Source organism: Nicotiana tabacum, chromosome 23 (genome assembly GCF_000715075.1).
Source record: "Nicotiana tabacum cultivar K326 chromosome 23, ASM71507v2, whole genome shotgun sequence".
Lineage (NCBI taxonomy): Eukaryota > Viridiplantae > Streptophyta > Magnoliopsida > Solanales > Solanaceae > Nicotiana > Nicotiana tabacum.
This window is the reverse complement of record NC_134102.1, coordinates 76,231,920-76,256,943: the sequence shown is the minus strand read 5'-3', so window position 1 is coordinate 76,256,943 and position 25,024 is coordinate 76,231,920. Positions and strand designations below refer to the sequence as shown.

Here is a 25,024-nt window from a genome sequence, read left to right as displayed (position 1 = left end):
AAGTAAGAAGAAGCTGAAATATTATTATTATTTTCCACAACCATTACATTTAGGTTGAAAAGGCCCTCGGTGAGGTAACCTTTTCCTACAAATATTTCATTCTTACTAATTATAACCTTGTTTGACACAAAAACGCACTTAAAACCGTGCTTAACAAGAAGTCCAGTAGAGACTAAATTCTTTCTCATTTCGGGAACATGAAGGACATTGTTCAAAGTCATGACCTTGCCAGAAGTCATTTTCAGAAATATCTTTCCATATCCTTCAACTTTTGCTGTTGAAGCATTTCCCATATAAACTGTCTCTCCGGGTTCAGCAAGAGCATAGGTAGCAAAAGCCTCTCTAACTGCACAAACATGGCGATTGGCTCCTGAATCAAACCACCACAATTTAGGATTTCCCACCAAGTTACATTCAGAAAGCATGGCACACAAGTTATCAACATCATCATGGTTTACTACCATGTTTGCTTGACCTCTTTTCTTGTCTTTCTTCGGAGCACGACACTCCGTAGACTTGTGTCCAGTTTTCCCACAGTTGTAGCAGTTTCCACTGAACCGCTTCTTGCTTGGGTTGTATTTCGGACCAGAAGCCTTCTTCCTCTTTTTGTTAGCTTCAACAATATTTGCTCCCATTATTGTTGAATTTTCACGGCCTCTCCTTTCAGCAGCTTTATTGTCCTCTTCGATTCTCAACCGAACAATGAGATCTTCAAGGGACATTTCCTTTCGTTTGTGTTTCAAATAATTTTTGAAGTCCTTCCACAATGGAGGCAACTTCTCAATCATTGCTGCTACTTGGAATGCTTCGTTGATGACAAGACCTTCAGCAAGTAGATCATGAATAATCACTTGCAATTCCTGGACTTGAGTAATAACAGACTTGCTATCTATCATTTTGTAGTCCAGAAATTTTGCGGCAACGAATTTCTTCATCCCGGCATCTTCAGTCTTATATTTCTTTTCAAGCGCATTCCACAATTCTTTGGATGTCTCCATGCTACTGTATACATTATACAGATTATCATCCAGTCCGCTAAGAATATAATTCTTGCATAAAAAATCAGAATGCTTCCACGCTTCAATCACGAGAAAGCGTTCATTATCTGGAATTTTATCTGGCAGATCAGGAACATCTTCCTTGATGAACTTCTGTAGACATAACGTAGTTAAGTAGAAGAACATCTTCTGCTGCCAGCGCTTGAAATCAATCCCAAAAAATTTTCGGGTTTTTCTGCCAGTGCCAACACCGGTGTTCGGCTTGTCGATGCGTTGGCAGTTACCATCGGAATAGCAGTGTTTCCTTAAGGAATTTAATCCCCTCCTAGTACCCAAGGTAATGGATTATTTCCTCCCAGGATAGAACGAATAACACACTGGTGTAGCGGTACTTCAAACCCCAGTGTTTCAGCGAACACAAAGTTCGGTAGCAAATCACACTTACAGTTGCTTTGTTTGAAGTTAAAAAATAATGCAGAACGAAGGAGTATATACTCAGAAAATCGTATGGAAATGCTGAGAGGAAGGAGTGCAATGTATAGCCAATTTGTTGAGCGAATTGTATGTTGTGTGTTGAGTGTCTTTCTTCAACATCTGCTGCACATATATATAGCAGCAAAATATTGAAGAAGACCACCAAAAAATTAATCAATCAATCGATCATTTGACCGAATCCGAATCGGAATCGAAATCCGAAGCCGAAGCCGAAGCCGAAGCCGAAGCCGAAGCCGAAGCCGAAGCCGAAGCCGTAGACGACGACGGCGCGAGGCTTGCTTTCTTCTTAACTCTTTAAGAGCTACAAGAAGAGTAATTATATATATACCTACCAAAAATGTCTTCCTCTTCCAATATGGGACAATGTCTCTTTGTCAAGAGGGGAAAACTTAAAATTTTACTCAAAATTTTATTTTCCCTCCATTTCCCATTCACCCTCATTTTAAGAATATTTCATCTTAAAAACAAAACCTCAACAGGATTAACTTACTAGTAATTCTTTGTTGTTGTTTAAAGCCCACCTCTCCCCGGCTCCCCCTACAACGTTTTCCGATCCTCTGGTTTGAGTTGTAAAGCAAAACTAAGTGTATTTGTTATTTGATACATGAATCTAGTTTTACTAATAGATCTTGTTCGAAATATATATTTAACTAAGTAAACTAAATAATACATCTAGTTTTATCTGTTAATCGGTAAAGCTCAGTTAAACTGGAAAGAAAAAGCAATTTGATGATCGAAATGAGTAATAAATCATCTAAGCTCGGCTCCTCGTTGACTTCAACAAATCATGTGATCTTGACTTGTGCAATTCAAATAATCACACGTGATAAAAGGTTTTGAACTTAATTTAAAAATCAACAATCTAGAATACACAAGTGCTCAACTATATCCCTGATATATTTGATGATGGTAGTTTTTTAGTCAGCTTGCATATTGTATTGGTGGAAAATAAACTTACCATGTGGATCAATAATAAGCTGACAGGTAGCATAGGGATCAAGCAATAAAAAAGAAAGAAGATTAGAGAAGGCATGAGTAAATACCTACGGGATCGTCTACGAGGATATCGTGCCTAATAGCCGGAAAAGATGAAACATGTACGGAATGGATAGTTAAGGATGTTACACCCCACGGAAAAGGAAGGATCATTAATAGCCTCGAATATGAAAAGAAATCAGCACAATCCCTGATTATCCGCGATTGGACATTATTACCTTAACCGTTACGAATCACCCATGTAACGGGTAATCAATGTAATAGATGGTAGTAACCGGCATGAATTAAATAGGGCGAGACAGTTAAAAATTATACCTTTATATAAATTTCCTTACCATATCTTGTATCCCCATCGAGAAACTCACAAAGTAAAACTATCAATTGCCAATATTCTTGTTATTATCTGCCATTGGAAGAATCTTGTTCTTTCCTATTGACGGAAGCTGCGCTTATCAATAAAATTTCTTTTTTTTTATTCTCTCAGTCTTGCTTTCATTACTTTTTAATCTTTTATACACGTGGAAGAAGCATTCTCAAAGAAAGAAACTTTGAAGAAAAATTTCAAGCTCAAAGATTCAGTGGGGCGTGAAGAATTGAAGATTCAACAAAAAAACTCCCAAAAGCAATTAGATTAAGACTACAAAACTAGTCACGGGATAAATATGCCTGAAAATTTGCTTGTAAACTTGTTACTAGAAAGCAATTATAAAAATGATGTATATGAGTATTTGCCTTGAAAGTTCAAATAAAACTTCTCAAATTACTTCATACTTCATATTTTAACACCAACATGAAGATGAGACGTCATCTTCATTGGTGTCAATTTCATAAAAGGGCAATCTTTTATAGTTAATACCGTGTGTATTTAGTCACGATATATTAAAGCATTCATTCTAATAAGATAATGCGAAAAAGGCTCGAAAAATTAAAGAGCAAAGCATATATAAAATATGCTAAAAGTTCAAATTGATATTGTTTAAAGTTTCCAGAAGGCAAACAAAAACATCAAAAACATCTAAAAAAAAAGAAGGCTAATGAGCATCTTGGGAAGGAGAGGAAGAAGGATCAGCAGGGGGATTTGAAGATGAAGGCTGAGGATCAGTCTCCAAACCGTCTTTAATTAAATCACCCTTGGAGCTTTCATCCTAGGGTGTAGAGAAACTTTGGCATTGCTGAGTGGTCTCAATTGCTTCTTTAGCCGTGACAATCTCAGCTTCGAGGTCAAAGCCTTCGTGGCCAGTCTCAGTCAAAGTTTCCAGACAGGTATTCAGGAAGGCCCAACTCACGTCTAGAGTTAATTTGTCCTGGAGAGCCTCGTAGTCTTTCTCCAGTTGTTCAACTTCAGCCCTTAGCTCTTCTTTCTCAGCCTCCGCAACATCATATAAACCTGCAAAGGTTCCAAAATAGACTCAAGGAACTTGATTTTTTTAGAAGAGGCATGAAAGTCTTCTTGAGCTTGAGTTAACTCTTGAACTAGATCACCCGCATATACTTCTTTTTGAGTAAGAAGTTCTTTCAAACTTCGAATCTCTTCACTTACCTTTAAGTGTTACTCAGCAAAAGTGGCCTCCATCCTTGCTTTCTCTTTCTCTTCCTGGTTGGCTGATGCCTTCGTCACTGCTAACTCAGCAGTGGTGAGACTAAGGTATTGTTCCAAGTCTCCTTGTAACCAGCTAAACATCTTTCTCTAGTTGAAGGCTCTCAAAATGCTCTTTCCAGTTATCAACTCCGTGCCCAACTCCACAACTTGTTGCTCAGTCTAAGCTAATCTCCTCATTAGCTCCGTACCTTTTAAGTTAATCTACAAAAAAGAGAAGAAAGATGTTATAAACTTAAGGAAGGAAGAAACGAAATGATTAAGGGTAAAAAAATATACCTTGAGAGTATAATGAATTACATCATTCATAAGAGTAATGGAGAAGTGAGAATCAAGTTTTTTCCTCTCAAGGGGGCTAATAAGAGGCTTCAACTACACTGCGACCCGATTATTTTTCTTCGACAGTTTGACATCCTAGGGAACTTCAATTGTAACTTGTTTCATTTCACCCCCGGTGGAAGGTTTAACTTCATTTCTAGGGGCAGCACCAGGAGCAACGGGGATCATGGGAAGAGTGGCAAGAGTTGGCTCTTCAGAAACAAAGCCAAAGCCTTCCTCTTTATCCTCAAATCTTTGAACGAAGAGCGTTTCAATAGCGATAGAAGAAGGGTCCACAGTGGGCTCAACAACTTCTTTCTCTGAAATTACCAGAGGGACATCTTCAGGTTCATCGACCAAGTGAAAGGGTACGAACCCTGAAGGCTGGTTATGAGGGACGTTTGATTCATCATCCAAAATAACTTGCCTCATAACTCGAGGCTTCTTCATCAAAGAACCTTCTTCTTCTTCCTCTTCATTGGAGGCAAGGGGTTCTTTATTCTTCCTCTTCGAAGAGAACACGTTCAAGATCCACTCATAAGTAGTGTTGACATCGAGTCTAATTGCAAGAGCGGGAGAGGGACGAACTCCGCAGATTCTAAATCCGAAAAATCAAAAGGAAAGGATGTCAAAATAAACCAAGAGAGAAAAAATACACACGGTAAAATTAAATAGCATGCCGTGGGGTTTGACTTTCACCTAAATTTTTGGGAAAGAAATTTCCAGGTTCTTTGCTCCATAGGAGCGGCAGACAACATCAGTTCAACCCAACCACGAAAGACAGGAAGTTCACCAAAGACTCTCATGATTGCTAAAAAAAAAAGCGTACGAGAACGTTAGTATTCTAAGAAAGAAGGGAAAGAAGATATCAGAAAGCAAAAGTCAAAGAAAATACTTATGGGATGAAAAATAAAATATTTACGGATAAAATTCCACTTCTCGGAAAAATACATATTTTCTTCTCCCATTAACTCACGAGTTGGGATAGCCACGAATCGACCATACGAACCTCGGTCACGGTTATTTTCAGGGCCAACCAAGACAAGTTTACTCCTTGCTACGAGTGTAAACTAAAACTAAAAAGAGTCGACGGACTCTTCTATTCTACTCTCTCTCGGAATCCGAAGCTCTGCGGGATATGTTCCTTTTCTTTTCTACTATCAAGAGTCGTACGGGTGAGGAGGTGATCTCTAAGCGCATACACATAGATACATTTGGGTAAGCGACCATCGGTGGTATTTCATTTATGAATTTCATATTAATAGAAATACATGTCCCACCGAGACAGAATTTGGAACTTGTTATCCTCTTGCCTAGCAAGCAAAGATTTACCTTAGTGGAAAGGATGATTCATTCAAATCGACATGAGCGCACAATAGATCGATATGAACATCATGAGTTGCCCCATAATAAAATCAGTTGTTGCTGATACCTTATTCTCGGTTCCTTCTTCCATAACCAGAGCTCGGATGGTCGGAACATCAACCGGATCGGAAATCGAATCCTAAAGTGATTTCGGAACAGGTTCGAGAGCTTCGATCGAAAACGTTTCCTATCTAGTGTCAGCTGATCCTTCAACGTCTGTACCAACTACATCGGAAGCTTAATTCGAAAGACGAGAGCAGGCTCGAGGAGGATCAAAAGATTGATTCTCGGTCCCCTAAAGTTAGAAAGTTAGTTAGACTGCAATCTATGCCTATGGAAAGAAAAGTCATGAAAAGTAATCTATATGATCATAACTTGGTTTAAACGAAAAAAGATATATTTCTAGCGATTCAGTTCCTAGAGGGTTCCAAACCTAGCCTAAATACCTGCGCGAAAGAGTTTCAGAGAATATAAATGGAGGAGATGTTGGAAAGTGAAAGGGGCATAAACCAAGCCCGGCAAGTAGCGAAGGCATGCTATTGTCCTCCACATTATCGGGCCTATTTGCCCGAGGCAAATATTGAAGTAATGACAAAATTCTAGAATCACGGGATCTATTGGAGGTTTTAATCCTAGGGTAAAGTGGTATGTGTAGATGAACGAATAACCTTCACGGTAGGTGGTTATTCGCGTCAACCCCAGGAGCTATGATCGAAAAATCAGGTTGCCAATAACACTTTCTACATACAAGAGGAAGAACACCAAATTTTATGAGGGAAGAATAGCAGTCTACAGGGTTGAATGCTGCTATGGAAGTAACTTCATTGTTTCACGCCTCACATTCGAAAACAAAATAAAACTCCTGGGGAACAATTTCCAAAACTAAGGGTTCTTGTAGTGGTTCGTTTTGGTCCCTAGTTTTGAAAGAAGAACTAGGAGTGACAATGGATTTCACATTAGAATAAAAAGCAGATTTTGAAGAACTCTTCTTGGAATAAGTATTTCGACTCGATATAGAACCTAAGCTACGAAGCCTACCACCTCTGCTTTTACTCCTAACCGGAGCCATTGTTGAAGTGAGATCGTCCGCTATAATAGTATAACGGGGATCAAAGGATGAAGAGGGATTTGATGATTTAGAAGCCATTGTTAAGAAAAAGCATATGCATGGAGAAAAAGAGAATTGCTAAAAGGATTCAATGAAGAAGATAAAATGATAGAGAGTAGAAGAAGTTTTAGAAGGCTAATGATACGGTATTTATAAGGAAAAAACGTCAACATGGACCGTGAACCGTCACATTGAGCTGACAAAGTCGCAGAAACCCAAAAATTCGCTAAAAACTACATAGCCAATCATAATAAGACACGTGTATCGAGCATTAAATGGAAGAGACATATGTCTCTTTACTTCTGATGCACATTATAATAATATCGGGAAGAGGCGGCAAAATATTTTTGTCATAAATAAACTCTCCACTTCTCGAATATTCAGTTGAGAATATTTAGAATGTGGGAGAACTATCTGTATTGGTAAAAAATAAACTTACTATGTGGACCAATAATATGCTGACATGTGGCATAAGGATCGAAGCAATAAAGAAAAATAAAGATCAAAGAAAGTATGAATAAACACCTACGAGATCGTCTACTAGGATACCATGCCTAAAAGTTAGAAAAGAGAAAACAAGTACAGAGTGGATAGTTAAAGATACTAGAAGCCACGGAAAAGGAAGGATCATTAATAGCCATGAATATGAAAAAAAATCAGCACAATCCCTGATTATCCGCGATTGGACGTTATTACCTTAACCATTAAGAATCACCCATGAAACGGGTAATCAATGTAATAAATGATAGTAACGGGCAGAAATTAAATAGGGAGAAACAATTACAAATTATACCCTTATATAAATTCTCTTACCATATCATGTATACCCATCGAGAAATTCACAAAATAAAATTATCAATTGTTAATATTCTTGTTATTCTCTGCTATTGGAAGATCTTGTTCCTTCCTATTGAAAGAAAACTGCGATTATCAATAAGATTTCTTTTTCCTTCTTCTCTAAGTCTTGCTTTCATTATTTTTAACTTCTTTATATTAGAAAAAGTGAAGTATAATTTGTTATTAGAAACTCGAATTATCCTTTTATTTGCTTTGACCACAAAAACTATTTTTTGATTAAACACATATGCCTGCACTTAATTACACTTAATTAACTGTGACATATACAAATGATGCTACTATCTTTTGTGGATTGATTTGATATTAACAAATATTTTTTTCCCAAGTTTACACCATAGTGGCAGGCTGGCAGCTGATATCTATGAAGTAAGAAGGCTCCAATGCCAAGTTTTCTTTTTCCTTTTTGATAAAAAGATTGTGGAGCCACGATAGGCGCCGGGAGAAAGGGAGAAGTGTCAAATTGTCGCATTTCTGGGAGCTCTCAAGCCATGATTATTGCCACTTACTTCAGTGGCAGCCGCTAACCATTTGAATTTTTAGGAGTTGTTGGTGTGTCCATTTTGTCAGCATTTCTGCTCGTTTAGTAGTAGCTTGCCACAACACAACTTCTCCTTCCAATATAGTAGTTGTTTGGCTACTCATTTATGTGTGAACTAATTTCTTTTTTTATCTGTTTGAAAAAGATGATTACTTTTTAAATTTAAAAATAATTTAATTTAAACTTTAAATTATATCCTCAATAAGAAGTTTTTTAGCTACTCAAATACTCTAATTGTTTAACACCACAAATTTTAAATAAAAAATAGCCATAAAATGTTATTGTTTATTTAGAATCACAAGTTTTAAAAGTCTTTATTTTTTTCTTAAACTCGTTATCCAGTCAAATAAATCATATAAATTAAAACGGAGGGAATAGTATTTAACAAAATTAAATATTGCCGACTCTTTTAAAACACAAAGTGACAAATAGGTATGTATGTTAGAGAAGAAAATCTTTTTATTGTTTTAAATTAGTGATCAAAGCAAGTATTTTCAGGCCATTTCACTGGAATTTTTAAAACAAATTCTCTTACATCACGTGTTCAACTCAACTGCTTTTGATGCTAAGTATTTATGAAGAAAGTCCTTACAAAAATGACATCAAAGAAACCCGAACTTGAAACTTGGCAAATAAGATGCTTGTTTACCCTTAGATCAGCGTTAAGTGTTTGCCTTTATTTTTTTTATTTTTTTTTATACCATATTTGATTTCTCTATTCCTTGAGCACCCTCCACTTCCAACCGTGAGATTGTGAGTTCGAGTCATCCCAAGAGCAAGGTGGGGAGTTCTTGGAAGGAGGGAGCCGAGAGTCTATCGAAAACAGCCTTTCTACCCCAGGGTAGAAGTAAGGTCTGCGTACACACTACCATCTCCAGATCCTACTAGTGGGATTATATTGGATTGTTGCTATTGCTATTCCTTGAAGGAAGAACTACTTATTTACGATATTTGAATTTTTCTTTTCCTAGAAGAAAATTTTAAGTCTTCCATATTTGACTTGTCCTTTTTCTTGGACGAAAAGATTTTGGACTTTTATAAATTAAGGATCTTTTCTTCTCATTTAGTAGCATTCACAATGTAGCCATATATGGTTTGAGTGTCTTATTTAGGGGGAAAATTTCGGGACAAGTGTTAGCCTGCTACTTGTGTTTGTCTCTTTATGAGGTTGTTCTCTCGATATGTTGTACTCTCTTTTATATAGTGATTTCTCATCTCCGCCTATGGACGTAGGTCAATTGACCGAACCACATTAAATGTTTGTATCTTTTCTGGTATATTTCTCTTTCAATGTCTGATTTATCACCATTGAAGGTTTGTTTTACTAGCTACCGCATGACACCTGATTATTTCGATCCTAATAAGTGGTATCGGAGCGAAGTTCAAGACATGTTCATCTTGGCGAGTTTAGTTCTAGCCGCAACCTATTTGACGATAATCATGATTGTTGACTGAAAAATTTAACCGGAGTGCCACTCACGTTAAGACAAACTTTGTGGTGGAGATTTGTAGATGCAACCTTTTGAAAGTCATATGAAGAAGATTGATCAAGTTTATTTATCAGAAATTCAGGCAGAGGGGGGGAATTATTAGGTATTTGTTTTGATTTTCTTACCATATAATTGATTTCTCTATTCCTTGATCGAAGAGCTACATATTTATCATATTTGGGTTTTCTTTTTCCTAGAAGAAAATTATAAGTCTCTTATATTTGACTAGTCTTTTTTCTTGTAGGAAATTTTTTTAGACTTTTATAAATTGAGGATTCTTACTTCTCATTTAGTAGCATCCACGATATAGTAATATGGAGTTTGAGAGTCTTATTTAGGGGGAAGAATTTCGGGACAAGTGTTAGCCTACCACTTGTATTTGTCTCTTTGAGATGTTGTTCTCTGGATATGTTATATTCTCTTTTACATAGTAGATTGCCCATCTCCGACTATGGACGTAGGTCAATTGACCGAACCTTGTCAGATATTTGTGTCTCTTTTGGTATATTTTTCTTTTGGTGTCTGATTTATCACCATTGAATGTTTGCTTTACTAGCTACTGCATGACACCTGATTACTGGGGGGGGGGGGGGTTGTTCGGTGTGTGTGAACAAAAAATAAAGGATCTTTGAGCCGTTTTAGCCCAATAACCGGTATCGGAGCCAATGGCTGACAGAACTATTGAGATGACGGAGTGTAGCGTAGAGGCCCAATTCAATGTCTTTGCCCGTCTACAGGGTTAACAACCTTTATCCGTAGCTTTGAAGATGCATACATAATCTTTAGGCTTCGGCGGTGACCAAAAACACTCAAGATCATGTGTGTGACATATAATTAATCTCCAAATTAACCTATAAATGGTGAGGGACAAGGGAAGATTGTTGGATGTGCGTGAATAAAGTCCTACATGAAAAGTATAAAGGAAAATAATCTACTTCTAAGGAGTTGGATAGTGGTGTGAGGCCTTTTATGGAAAACCGTACGGGTTTGATTCAAAGCGGACACTATTACATTATATTAAAAAAATATCTTTCGGTCTTTTTAACCCAACAATCAGCTCCTTGGATTACAACTATAAGCTTGTGCTACTTTATGTTGTCTTCGATCTCGAATATTATTCATTTTGAAAATTGAATTTATTTTAAAGCATTTCAAACTCTAGAAAAAACAAGGCGTCAATTATTGTTTTTTTTTCTAATCTAATCTTACTGTTTTAGTTAATAGAGTGTTAATTAAGTGACGTACCTAAGAGTAATATAATGAACAGTTTAGATTAATACTCCTATAAGTAAAAAAAATTAAATGGAGTATAATTTTTAAGAGATGTAAACAACTTTAAAAGACATATCATGTGGATGGAGATGGGCAGTGTTTCAGAAGACGTTTTCGGGGCGAGCCCTAGGGCGAGGCGCACCAAAAATAAAATTTTTAAAACAAAATTTGTTGAATAAATGCTTCATATAATACTCAAATTCTTAAAATATAATATCTAAATTCTCAAAAGTCAGCTTGTAATTACTCAAATTTTTTAAAAATGAACTGAAATGTATGAAATTTAAAAATCAAGACTTTTTTTTATTTATTTAAGCCTTAATGTATGGTCGTTCCCAATTCTTTATCTTGTTCACTAGTCTGCTAATATTTTCCAAAACAACAAATATTCAATTTTGTTTTACAAATATAAAGAGAACTCCATTCTCCTTTTTATTCCTCTATGTAGAAAACTTTATTCTGTTCGACTCAAGTTACTTGTGCTTGTAAGTAACATATAATAAATTATTTTGACGAATTTTTTGTAGGGATGAAGCGCATCTATATATATATTTCAAATATTTATAGTTTTCTTTAATGTTTATGTAATTTACCTATTTATAAATATTTACTGTAATTATATTATCTTATAAAATATTAAAAATTAATTACTCATGGGGCTTATCCCCTATCTCGGATCTTACGTCTTGCTGAGACATATGTAAAACGTCTCGTCTTAAGCTCGGCTTACGCTCACGCTTTTTAAAACACAGATACGAGTATTTTATAACGCAGCTCTATGCAACTACATACACTACGGAGAAAAGGGAACCACCTCATTTTGTCCCCAATTTCGTACGCAATACAAAAATTGGGGACTTTCACAGAATTCCTGTAAACTCACGTACGTTTTTGTCATTTGTGTCTTGTCTCTTGGATCCATGTTATTGTGGGAGAATAGAAAGTGGAGAATGACACTTTGTGGTCATATTTCGTTGCCCTTTCCCTAGGGAATTTGTTTTTAGAATTTTGTGTGGACTCATGCCTCAATGGACTTGAAGATAGAGAGATATGATTTTTTTTGAGTTTATTTATTTATTTGTTTGTTTGTTTGTTGGTTTTTTTTTTTTTTTTTTTATTTTTTATAGTGATAAGTTCATATGGTTATCCAAATTGAATACGGCTTATGCTGGAATAAGTTATGCTGGGATTAGTTATGATAAGATTAGTTTTTCTGGTATTGTTTTTTATCCATTATTTGATATGTTGTATTAAAAATGATAATTGTATAATTTCTAAAAAGAAGGTATAAGTTATCGTGGCACTAATTACCCATCCCCTACAAGGTATAAGTTATCCCGGTACTAATTTTAATCCGGGATAACTTATACCAGGTTTGCTAACCAAACAAAGTATTAAGGTGATATTAAAATTTTATACCAGCACTATATCTACTTTTACCTCGTACCAAACGACCCCTAAATCTCTTCCAAGAAAGAACCAAAAAACACAAGAAGCTCACACCTTTAAGATGCAAGGTCTCAACTCTCACTTTGAACGGTATTGTGAAACTTTATAACCATGTAGATTTTTTTGAAAACTGACTGCATAGACAATTTGACTGGGAAAGATATTATTATTATCCGTTTGTGAATATGGGTCGTTTAACTTGTATTAAGATGGGCTATTACATTTAATCCAATTTATTAAGCATATTAAATTACTTATTAGAAAAACCACATCAGTTTTCTGGGTCAAAATATGTATTTTACAATAAAATTTATATCAGTGAAAATGAGAACAGGGAAAGAGAAAACGAAAAGTCATACTAGTATCTATTATGAAAGCTACAATAGTTTTCTGCCCACAGTCAAACGAAATTCCTGTGTCATATCCATGTTTCATGCCATAAGGAAGTTTCCAATCAAAATGGCAAGAGGAAGCTCAATATTTGCTACACCAAAATGACATATATATATATATATCCTTTTTCCAGCACCAAATGGGATGAACTCAAGGATAAACAAAGAAGAGACAGCTGAAATTCAGCATCCATTGACAAAGAAGAAACGAATTTGATGCATAGATTTTTGTTTGGGATGGTGTCGGTACAGAATTTGAGCAGATTCCTTAATATTCATATGATGCTTCAGCTCTTGGATTGTTCTGCAGGCAAATGCTCCATTAGCTAGGTCAAAGAATATTCCAATATGGACAAGAAAGACTAGGTTCAACTCTATTAAATTATTCAATTATTTACCAAAGCCTTTTTATGTCATATTCTAAGGATATCTACTGTTTCTGTTTGTTTTAGTTGTCATCTTTAGGTTTCTTTGCAATTCATTGTTCGTAGATCTTAGAAGAGTAATACCTTATACGGAAATATTACATAACATAAAATTTACCAACGGTTTGAGTTGCTTGAGAGGATGGTATGGTATGAACTTTTATAGGATCACCATGACCTAAGCATAAATTTTTAATGAATTGAGATAGTTATCATTGAAAGGAACCAAACTGTAATCTAAGATAAACAAGAAATTTTCATAAGACAAGAAAGGATTATGAGAATATTCATAACTCTGAAACCAGAAATTTTCATAAATTTGTCTGCAATGCTTGTCTTATGAGACTGCATACGACATTTCTTAAGAGTTATATATGTAACTATTTATGCATCATACGTTTTTTCTCAGGAGTAAAGGATTCATAGGAAAAATGATATAATTCTTAGGACCTTCTATCACACTTTCGACAATAGTAAGAGTCATACGAGTGGAAAGTCAAGTGTACCTTCTGTTAGGAGCAGAGAGGAATGATGTTTGCTTCTTGAATAATTTGGATTGGGTTGCGCTGCTCGTATAATTTGACAAAATGATATGCATGTGAGAAGCTTCTAGGATTAAGCATTTTGATTTAATAGCTCAACTCAGGCTTCAATCCCACAATAAGCTACTAGTAATATACCTGTTATATACTATTAAACGAAGCTTGATAATGCATTACGCCCTCTGTGTCTGCTTGAGCTGTTTGAGCTCAGCCATGTGATCCTCCTGTTTAACTCTAACCTTTCAACAAGAGCCAGGACATAAACCTCTCACGTAAAGATGCATTTTCCCACAACAGTAAGCTTGATGCTGCTGGATGGAATCTCCATAAAAGTAGTGTAACTACATTTGCTTTTGAAACAAAGATGACAGTCATCAATCAAAGAAAATTTGGTCTACCTTGTATAACCAGGAATTGAGGTCGGTTCCTGAGAATTTAGGAAATTCGAGGCGAAGTGAGGTTTGGTATTTGAATTGAACCCATTCATAGGTTGGTACCAGGGGCAGGCATGCCCAATGTTATCCTTTCCTTTGTCCATCACCTTTGCGGATCCCACCAATTTATCTTGCCTTGACTTCAGTTCATTGAAGAATCTCTCTGCAGCTCCTTGAATGTCTTCATTTCCATGGCTGCCTTATCTGTAATTTTTGTTTGTTTTCACCATAAATTATGGCCAAGTAAATTCTTGCTCTGATAACAGATGATGCCGGTATAATGAATCATCCACAAACAGCAGTGCTCAAGAAGGAAATTGTAGGGATTAACTCGGGGATTATTAGCTATCCAAGAATGAAAATGGAAGGTAGAAAGATAGTATTGCCAAATATGCCTATAATGGGAACTGAAACGGGTTGTTTTATAGGGCTACAAACAACCACACCTCATGCAATACATTCATAAAAGCTAACTACAATTAATTACTAAGTATTTAGTAAGTAACTAATACACCACAGCTGGCTATAACTACACATGAAACGGCATGCAACAAAATCCCTTCCCTTGCTGCACATTGCAATCCACTATTATAAAGCCATGCACACTTCTCATGTCATGCTTTGTCTTCTGCCCAAAGATCCTTCAACATTTTATTTGCTATCGGTTATCGTTGCTAGACTTCTAACTTCACACCCAATACAAGGACAATGCTCAATATGAAAACATCATCCCAGTACCGATCAGAATATAACAGATTACAACATTCTGGGCAGCATTTTTAAGCACCATGACTAGCAAAAGTAATATAGATGGTAAAAATATTGACAATTGGAAAAATATGAAGGTGTACGGGCTGCAACTTCCTCCCATGCCACACAAGACAAAAAGCTACTACATTAATTTGTACACGTAATACCACCTTAATGATGAAGGAGATAGAATAGAGGCAAAAGAGCTTGTTGTGACAGCTGGTTTAGTCACTAAACAGAGGCATTGATGCAGGTTGAGAAACCAGGGAATTAGTAAGAAATAAGTAACAGCTAGTTTAGCGGGAGCCACTATTTGAAAACAGGGACATTAAGCCGGGTGTAGTGGGGGAGGATAAGGAAGTAGAAATTTTGTTCAGGTTATGTGAAGTAAAGAAAAGTCTAGTGCCATTTGGCAAAAAGAGGAAAGAAACCTTAGGTCTTAGGATGGCACAAGTTGGTGAGAAAACGAGACTAAGAGGTAGAGTAAGCTGAACAGGCGATAAAGGAGAGGCTGGATGTGTTCTTACATTGAAGTGCTGTTTTCCAACAAAAGATACACGAGTGTTCTACAATTCACTGCTAACCCATGTTTCCATGGGTTACATGAGCTAAATTTTTAAAATGAAAATGGAGATGCTGAAAAGTCTCTGCATTCCTGGAACACCCTTTACTAGGGGAATCTAACTAGCAAATTTCTAAGAATACAGGCAACATCATAAAACCAAAGAAGCATCAAAGACTTCCAATCAAATCACCAACGTAAACTCATTATTGTAGTACCCGATTCATAAAGAAAATAACAAATAAGAAATTGCCAGGCACCAGCATTTTTATTTCCATGGATCATAAGACAAGTCTTTTTTACTTGACTTCCAATACACTGAGAAAATAAAAATCAATCTACCTTTGGCAAAGGTAGAGGCTAGTTGCATCTGATATCTTCTTTGTGTATTCTGTAACACAAACTTTACGATAAAAACCTAGCCCAAAACACTGTGTTCTGCCAGAGATGTTTTGCATCCTGGAATCTTGCTGTCAACCACGCCGTCTATTCCCTCTACAGGTTCTAGTTCTACCCATAACAAGAAGGCAGCTGATACCAATATGTTACAGCCTGCAGCTTAGTTATCCTACTACATTACCTTAAACATGTCAAGCTTCATATTAGTTTTGACGAGTGACGAACATAAATGACGTTTACAAACAGAAAAAAGAAGCATGAGGACAAAACGAAAAATTTAGATCATCCCTTAATCATGAGATTACCAAGAGTATATATTTGATATAATTCATCTATTCTATTAGTAGTTAAGACGGATGCTTTGGCAATTGAGGATGCAACATAGAACAAATAAACACAAATTGGTAAATTACTAAATTGGCATATATAAATTTGCTGGATTCAACTTCAAGACACTAACCATTGGTTAAGAGACACCAACTAACCCACTGTAAAAGAATATGTACCCAAAACTCTCCAACTGAAAACTTGTAGGCCAGTACGTTACAAACACTAGTTTCTCTCAAACACTAAGCAACTCATATTTGTTGTTCCTGCCTCCATGGATTACTCTAAACTCTGGCACCTCCAAATTATCTTTCTCCTCAACTCGATTGAGTAAATGGCGTTGAAAACCCCAACATGAATTCCTCAATATGACTATTACATCAATCAAACACACCTGACAGGCTGTCCTCACATATAAAACTTCTCACTTGTGATAAGAATGCAATTTTTATTTTATTAGGTTACTATGTAAACAAACTTAAATGAGCACAAAACAAATGAACGAGCAGTTGGAAGCTCTTCAATTGTCCCTCAGCCCTCAAATCGATATTGGGTTATTAAGACCCTTCAAACACAACAGCAAATACTGAATTTCAACTAAAATTAGAATGACAAACTCTCATATAAAACATTAACTAAGACTTGGAGAAATTGTCAAATTATATTTCCCTCTGTGAACTTAACCAAAGAAGGTGATGACAAGGCGTAGATGGAGGCAGTTAATGCCATTAAAGCATCCAAAAAATTGTGTGTGCAATGTTAACTAAAAAATGCACCATCAATTTGAATTCGTTTGTAGTTACGGTGCAGACTGCACATTCGACCACAACATAATTTACCTTCTGGGTCTACATTTCATATCTTATCTAGATTACTGTATTAATAGGCCAGAAGCTACATTAATGCTGTGTCAGGTGTCATTTGAAACAGATGGAACAAGAAAACTTATGGTGTTCAAACTCCAATTTACGATTTATCAATGGCATAAAGAAAATACAAAATTTCAAACTTAAATATCCATCATTCAGCACTAGTATCTCTTAAATCCAGATAAATATAAATAAAAATAGAAATTCTCTAATTCGTCAATGACAATTCAAGAGTCACTTTTCTTCATTTGAAAACACGTGATATTCCAACATTAATCCATAACTCAAATCTATGATTCGTCAACATGACTAAAATTGTTCACTTTGAACATTCGCTATTGAAGCACAACCTCCTCTTACACATCAAAATTGCACGATTAATCCATGGTGGCAATCTCAACAGGAGGATTTTTAAATCATTATGTCTGTTCCCCGCAACTCTTATTTTTAATGAAATTTCATCAATTCAAAAATTGCATTAAAACGGAAGAAGAAAAAAAATTGCACATTTATTATACAAGCACAGCCAAACTCTTCGATCATCCGAAGGACAAATAAACACAGCTGGGATCACGAGCCTGCACACAGCAATAGATACAGCTAGATCCAGATAAATCCAATCAGTTACACAACAGAAATATTAAAAAAAATAAAGAGAGAAGAGTGAAAAAACAAACACACGCACACGATACAGATAAAAATATATGCAAATATTTGAATCAAAATGAATGAAAAACAAACCTCATGTAGCGAGAGAATAGATCGATCCAAACATAATCAAATTCACCGCGGTCACCGATTCAGTTGATGCAAGGCGGGAACAAACTTAAGCCATAGACGAGGCGCACTTTCATACATAACTAATTTATTAAAAACAAAAAAAAAATGAACTCTCTTCATATCTATTACTTAACCAACCGGGGGTAAACACTCTCTACTTATCTATACATATATCAAGTTAATTTCAACAACAAAATTTTACTAACAAATAAGTCCTAATGAGAGCTCTCTAAATATCGATACATATAAACAAAATATCAATGAAAGGCGCCGATTCCGGCGCGGACAGCGTCACCGGCGAGTCAGTTCCCGACCTGCACCAAGCGAATTAGAGACCGCCGCAAAAAATGGGAACTCCTCGACACAGATAGATAGAGATGTGTGTGCATATATATACACGGCAATACATACAGATCTATATATATATATATACACACACACACATGCACATTGTTGTATCCAAAAACCAGCAACTAAGAGAGAGAGAGAGAGAGAGAGAGAGAGAGAGAGAGAGAGGAGCGTTTTTGGAGAGATTGATTTTGCTGATTTAGCTTTTTATAGATAGAAGAGACGAATAATATATTGCCACGTGGAGAATATAGCCAACTGGTATGTGAACGTTACAGGATGGAGAGGAAAAAACAGGGGGAGGAGGCATGGCTAAAAATCGTGACAGAGAGCTTTAACAGAATTTAGGGATGATATTTGGAGTGGTCTACTTATTTATGAGAATTTGCCCACGTGGAGTTACAGTAAATGCACGTGCGCATGATCTAACACTGTAATGCGTTTCTACATTTTCTTGTGTTAAAATTAAGGGGATTCAAATACTATACACTTAACATTGTAATTTGTCTTATATTTATATTTCGATAAAATAAAAATCCTCATTTTTCGTCTTAGATGTTCCCATTCCACTAACGGTGTTCTTACCATGAAAAAATGGATTTGATTTGAATTGTACAATGGAAGCACGTAGGTGCATAGTGGGACATTTTTTTGCTTAGGATATATTTGGATGTTTTTTAATTATTCAGAGCATACTTTAAATTATTGTAGATGGTAAATATAAAGCAATTTGATAGTTTAGGAATAAATTTGGATCTTTTATTTGTTTACATGGATTTACCATGGCAAATGTTAAATTCAAGATGGAGAACCATAATTACGAGAGGAACAAAATATGGAACGAGATTAATAGTGCGGGACTTTGATGGATCGAAAGGTAAATAGAGAATAAATATAAGATAAGTCGAATATTTCAAGGCCAAATTTGAAAATGTTCCCTAAAATTAGTTATTGATTTCTGTTTGTGTTTTTATATATAAGGAGCGATACAATGAACTTTTTCAGCCTTTAAAAATCTATATTTATATTATATTAAAAATACGAAGGTCCTTAGCGAAATGTCGTTCGTCTTTTTTACTCTTATAAAATAGAGTTCGCACTAGACAAAATAATAATTTAATTAATTGCCTAATACTTAGGAATAGTCATTTATTATTTTTCTAATACTTAGAAATAATTATTTAATTATTTTTTAATATTTAAGAATAGTCATTAAATTAATTTCCTAATATTTCGGATTATACAAAGTTTTGCCACTTTGTATTCCATTTTAGGTTTAGGCTGTATTAATTAGTTGATATTCTTTTCTATGCTAAATATAAACATTGTTATTCTATTGGGTATTTAAAAATCAAGTATATTAATTTATAAAATAAATGTAGTTGATAGTCTAAGAAGAGTAACCTTCTGCCAACGATTAATGTATTGTACTAATTATAAAGAAATTTTTGTATTGTTAATGTTTGTTCTAAATCCTTCTAAAATACACGGACACATACATGTGCAACATATATTAGAGTTCTAAATATTTGATTATAGACACTAGTCACTAGACAAAATAGTTATTTATTATTTTCTTAATATTTAAGAATAGTAATTTAATTATTTTTTTAAAAATTAAGATTCTAATTTTTTTTATTTGAAAAATGTACGAATACCTAATTTTAAAAATTTAAAATCAAGTATGATTTTACTTTTATAAATTCTAATAAACATTGAAAAATTTCAGATGGCTTATTATGTCTTCTCCAGTTTTTCCATCAACATTGTTTGGTGTAGATCAGTATTGAAAAATTATTAGTTTCTTTTTTTCTTTTTGTGCTTTCTTACAAACAATATGTGAAATCTGGCTCCAAATACTAGATCAATTTAAAGCAAGGCATTGGGCATAAAAAATGTTTTTGACTATTCTTCTCTCTTTCTTCGTCCTTTTATTTTCATATGGACAAATACTAGCAATTTTAATTCTTTTCAGTTATTCAAAAATACATTATTATCAAATATAGACGTTAAGCAGAATACAAAATATCAAATAACATATTCGCCTAATAAAAAAATAATATAATTATAACATCACACATGTATAGTATGTCCAAGAATTTAACATCATTACAAAAAGCTAAGAAAACGTATTTATCACAAGATGATGAGAATTTTGGCTTTTAAAAAAGTTAGTTAGTGCGGGTTGAAAGAATTATCTTTGGAAAGCATATTTTTGCTAATTTTTATTTATCACAAATATCTTTTAAATATACCATTTATATTATTTTAAAAATTTTATTTTTATTAACATGGGTACACGCGCAACGCGCGTATCTTAACAGCTTGTTTGGATGGTTGTTACGTATCGTTTCATAATATATCGTATCGTACTGTATTGTATTGTGTATATATATATATATATATCAAAAGTTAATTTTCCAAAAGCTAAATGTTAATTATGAGGAAAAAAACTAAATGTGAACCAATTTCAAAACACTACCTAAAAAACAGGAATTAGCGATAGATAAATTTTATGGCTAGGCAAAAAAATTCGTCGCTAATTCTATCTAGCGACAGATTATCATGAATTTTGTTAGTTACGAGTGATATAGCGACAAAGTTCATAGCTAATTCTAGTTATATTTTCTAGCGAAACGCCATTAAGGCTTTCTTGTTAAATAATTTACCTATAAAGCTTATTACCTACTAAAACTAGAGTACGTAGATATGGTGTCATATTTCACTAATCGACCTTACTATTTCTCGATAAGAATGTTCATAAAAGCTGGACATTTGAAATATTTCGAAAGCTGTATTACTTTCCGCATAAACACGGTTATAAAATTGTTAACATTTTGGGAGGAGTTACAAGATCATGGTATCTTTTTCTATGGGAAAGCATATAATGATCATTAGATAAGAGATTTGTACATGCACTATTTGCCTAAAACCTCTTCAAACATATTTTTTGAAGTTGCATAAATTAACACTTATAGCAACTTGTTCAAAAAGTTAAGGTTTTATGTTACCACTCGAGTTGTGGATGCATTTTATATTTAGTTACGTAGAACATGTTAGATAGTTAAATTTAATACAGATCGCATCGGGTGTTTACATCTGACTAAATAATTAACTTTGAAAATCAACATATTAAAGTAAAAATGCATATCACTTGATCATAGTTAATTAAAAAGTGTAAATACAAAATATATGTCTTATATTCAATATTTTAGTGTGAACACGATGGGGATAAGTTTTGATCATTGGAGATCTATTGATGAGCCTCACATTCTTCGTGGGGCGATATTTTGCTTCATTATGTCATCCGAATTGTCTTGTAAATACTTAAAACTCTAGGGGTGCTCTATTTAAGTATTATTCATGTTTCCCTTATAAGAAAGATATGGAAAAAAAACTAATCCTATTTATCTTCAAAATCGGATAACAATTGAATTTATACGTTGTTTTAAGGATACGTAATCTAATTTGATATAAAACGATAAATAAGATTGAAATTAAAATAAGCACTGGAAAAGTAAATGCAAACTACATAAGTTGAACAGTCTTAGCCTTGGAAGGTTAGTCACCCTTGAGCCGAAAGAGTTTTTATTGATATCAGAATGGAATGACAAGAGAATAATAAGAACTAAAAATAACAATATATTGCTTTGGGATGCGTGTTGTCATTTCCTTTACAAGTAATCAGACTCCCTTTATATAGAAGGTGAGTCCTATGTTATGTACAATTAAAAGGTAAAAATCTCCTGGTTTGCCGATTTGCCAGTTCTCTATCGATACGTGTCGAGATTTCCGCCGTGATATCTGACCGGTTACGGATGTTTCGGCCTTCCGTTATTCCGATCTTCTTTTGGTTATATCGGCAATATTTTCTCGAACTTACTCGGGGTCATGGTCGATTCCGGGATCATGGACTCAATATTCTTCGGACATTCTGACCTCGTGTTCTGGTTCAACGAGACTCAGGGTCGATCTTCAACCCCTCGTGTTCCGAGTCCGATATGTCATGTAATAATCGAGACCGATTTTGACCGTATACAGATAGTCCCCTCGTTTTTCGGAGAGTAAGCGATGAGAAACGATATGAGCTTCCAATTCTCACCTCGATACTCCGCGTCAGAAATGACAAAATGAACGAAATGTCTCGTCAATCACGTCTTAATGGCATTAAATGCTCGTCAGTTGCTGGTCGGCCACTCCTGGCTTTGAACCGTCATTTGAAAATTATAAATACCTCCTTCGTTATTCATTCAAACTTTTCATCCAAACCTTCTCTACTCTTGTTCCTTAGAAATCTCTACATTTTCTAGCATTCACATCCTGATTTCTTGAGATCTTTGTAAGAACTTTCGCTTGTTTTCACTTCGAACCGTCAAGTGTACCCCTTTAACTTTCTCTTTTTCATCTTTTTACACTTCATTTAAAAGCAAATGGCGAAGATTTCAAAAATAGTCCCCCAAAAAGAAATTACTTCTCCATCACGGCCGGACGGCGAGGAACCAGCGGCGGAACCTCCTCTTAGCATGTTTATTCCAGGCGGGTGCTCGGTGACCATCGATTTTAAGGTTGAAAAACCTTCCCCCGTTCCTGGCCGGTGTGAGAAGGTCTCGAGGTACATCTGCTAGATCACCGAAGATATTCTTCCTACGGTCAAGATGTGGTGGTTCTCGGGCCCAAAGAAGATATTACTACCCACGTCGAGGGATACTTAAGTGTTTACATTTATCCCTTTACGTTGGGCCCGTTGGACCCGATAATCATCCACTTCTGCAGAAGTTATGAGGTGTGCCTCGGCCAGATTCATCCCTCATTCTGGAGGATCGTCATTCTTCTTCTGTTCTTTGTGAGCAAGATCGACGGATGTTTGTTCATCGTCGACTACCTCATGCGCCTATACAGTCCTCGATTCTTCCGAAGGGGACTGATTAAACTTGCACGCCAGGCTAGTAAAGCCCCGTTCTCGAGCATCGATGAAGACCGGGATCGAGGTTGTCTAGGCCATTTTGTCCGAGTGACGACCTCGGACCTGATCCCGGCAGAGTACATGTTGTTCCCCGAGAAGTGGAACACAAACGTAAGTAAAGTTTCGTTTTTCCCAAAAAAATTATTTTTTACTCTCTTTTCCTTCATTTTTACCCGTGTTTGGTGGTGGTGCAGCTGTTGCTCAGGTCTCAGAAGCAGTCCCTCGACTCAAGGAGTGGGTCGAGGGCATTGTGTCACATAAACAGTATACTGAGCGTGCATGGCGCGAACTTTCGAAGGGCCGGTGGGAGGCTCATTCTCACGGTGAGATTCTTTTCTTGAGTGGACAACACTAAGGTTTCCTCCGTGTTGCCGAACCCTTACTCATTTATTTTTTCTTTGCAGGTCTTCCCAAAGATGTCGCAATGAGGCCTCCATCCGGTAATGAATGATTTTCCTACCGAGTCCCCTGCTCCGAGAGAGGGCGAGGAGAAGAAGAGAAAAAAAGGTTCCGAGTTCTTCGAACTCGGAGAAGAAAAAATCGAGGAGGAGGCTGGTGCGCAAATCCAAAGAAAGTACCAGTCCCCGAGAGCTCCCATCGGACTCACTCCACCGGTTGAGGGATGAGTCTGAAGAAGAAGAAGAAGAAACTTCTGAACTGGTGGCCCGCGTGCGATCGCAGTTCGAGGGACGATGGACCACTGAACCAGAGAGACGCGACACAGAATCGTCTCAAATCAGGGGGGGCGAAGAAGAGGTAGTGGCCGAGGCCTCCGAACCAGTGAGGGGCGAGGCCATTTTTCCTCAAGTTAGGGAGGCCGACAAGGAGACCGCGGCCGGTTCTTCTCGGCCAGAAGACAATGCCCCGAAGGACGTACTTGGGGTGATCGATCTCTCTGATTCGCCTTCATTTACCGACTTCATGATCAACGAGGCTCAGACGCTGAAAAGTCACCTCAACGAAGGGCCCCAAGGGGTGGTAGACCCCTTTCACAACTTTTTTGACGGCCTAGACTCTACTGCCACGGAGGACGTCACCGGGTTGGGTGACTTACCGGTGCCAAGTAAGAGTCCATCTTCGGGGACCAGCAGGCCTTTTTCAAGTCCGAAACTAGTCGACCAGTTCCCAGCTCCGAGCGTGAATCCTTACCGGAAGCGGTCGGTCATCATGTCTATTCCGGAGAATGCCCTGGTCTTTTTTTCCCAGTAGGGATCGCCATTTATCTTCAGTGTCTGGTGACCGAAGAGGATCAAGCCAAGATGAATGAGGTGGAAGCGCCCTGCCTGTTCAACGAAGCATAACAGGCATTATATCAGGTAACTTCGGATGCCTCTTGGCGACCTCTATTATGTACTTAGATTAAGTCATAAATAATCGTAACTTTTTTCTTTGTGCTTGCAGGCCTCGGTGCTTCATCATGAGACTTTTCTTCAATATCAGGAAGATTTAAACTAACATGAGGCCGAGACTCGAGGGATCACTAAGAAGAGGGATGCATACATACTTTTCAGTGAGAAACTCTGGGCTGAGCTAGAGGCGGCTCGAAAGGAACACGCCGACCTGGTCGAGCAGGTAAGAAGAGTATTTGAGGTTAGTGACGATGAGTTAGATACGGTGGCTAACGGTCCGAACCCGCAGGTCCAAAAGAAACTTGATCAGATCGAGCAGCTCTAGGCGGAGGTGGATGCGTAAAGGCCGAGGCTGAAGAATGGAAAAGAAACATGGACCGCTTGGCCTCGAAAAAGGAGA

The 25,024-nt window shown here is 36.3% G+C and overlaps 1 long non-coding RNA gene across 6 annotated transcripts; it reads right to left on the bottom strand.

The window, feature by feature from the left end:
• Nucleotides 1-12,825: 12,825 nt before the first annotated feature.
• LOC107824500 (uncharacterized) lies at nucleotides 12,826-18,369 on the bottom strand. Of its 6 annotated transcripts, none has more exons than XR_001656868.2 (3): nucleotides 13,982-18,369; nucleotides 13,808-13,867; nucleotides 12,826-13,479 (listed from the first exon to the last, which is right to left on the bottom strand). It is a non-coding gene; the product is annotated as an uncharacterized LOC107824500 (long non-coding RNA). The 6 variants fall into 6 exon arrangements; XR_001656866.2 differs by having other exon boundaries at nucleotides 12,826-13,180; XR_012706045.1 differs by having other exon boundaries at nucleotides 12,826-13,180; nucleotides 13,386-18,369.
• Nucleotides 18,370-25,024: the final 6,655 nt, after the last annotated feature.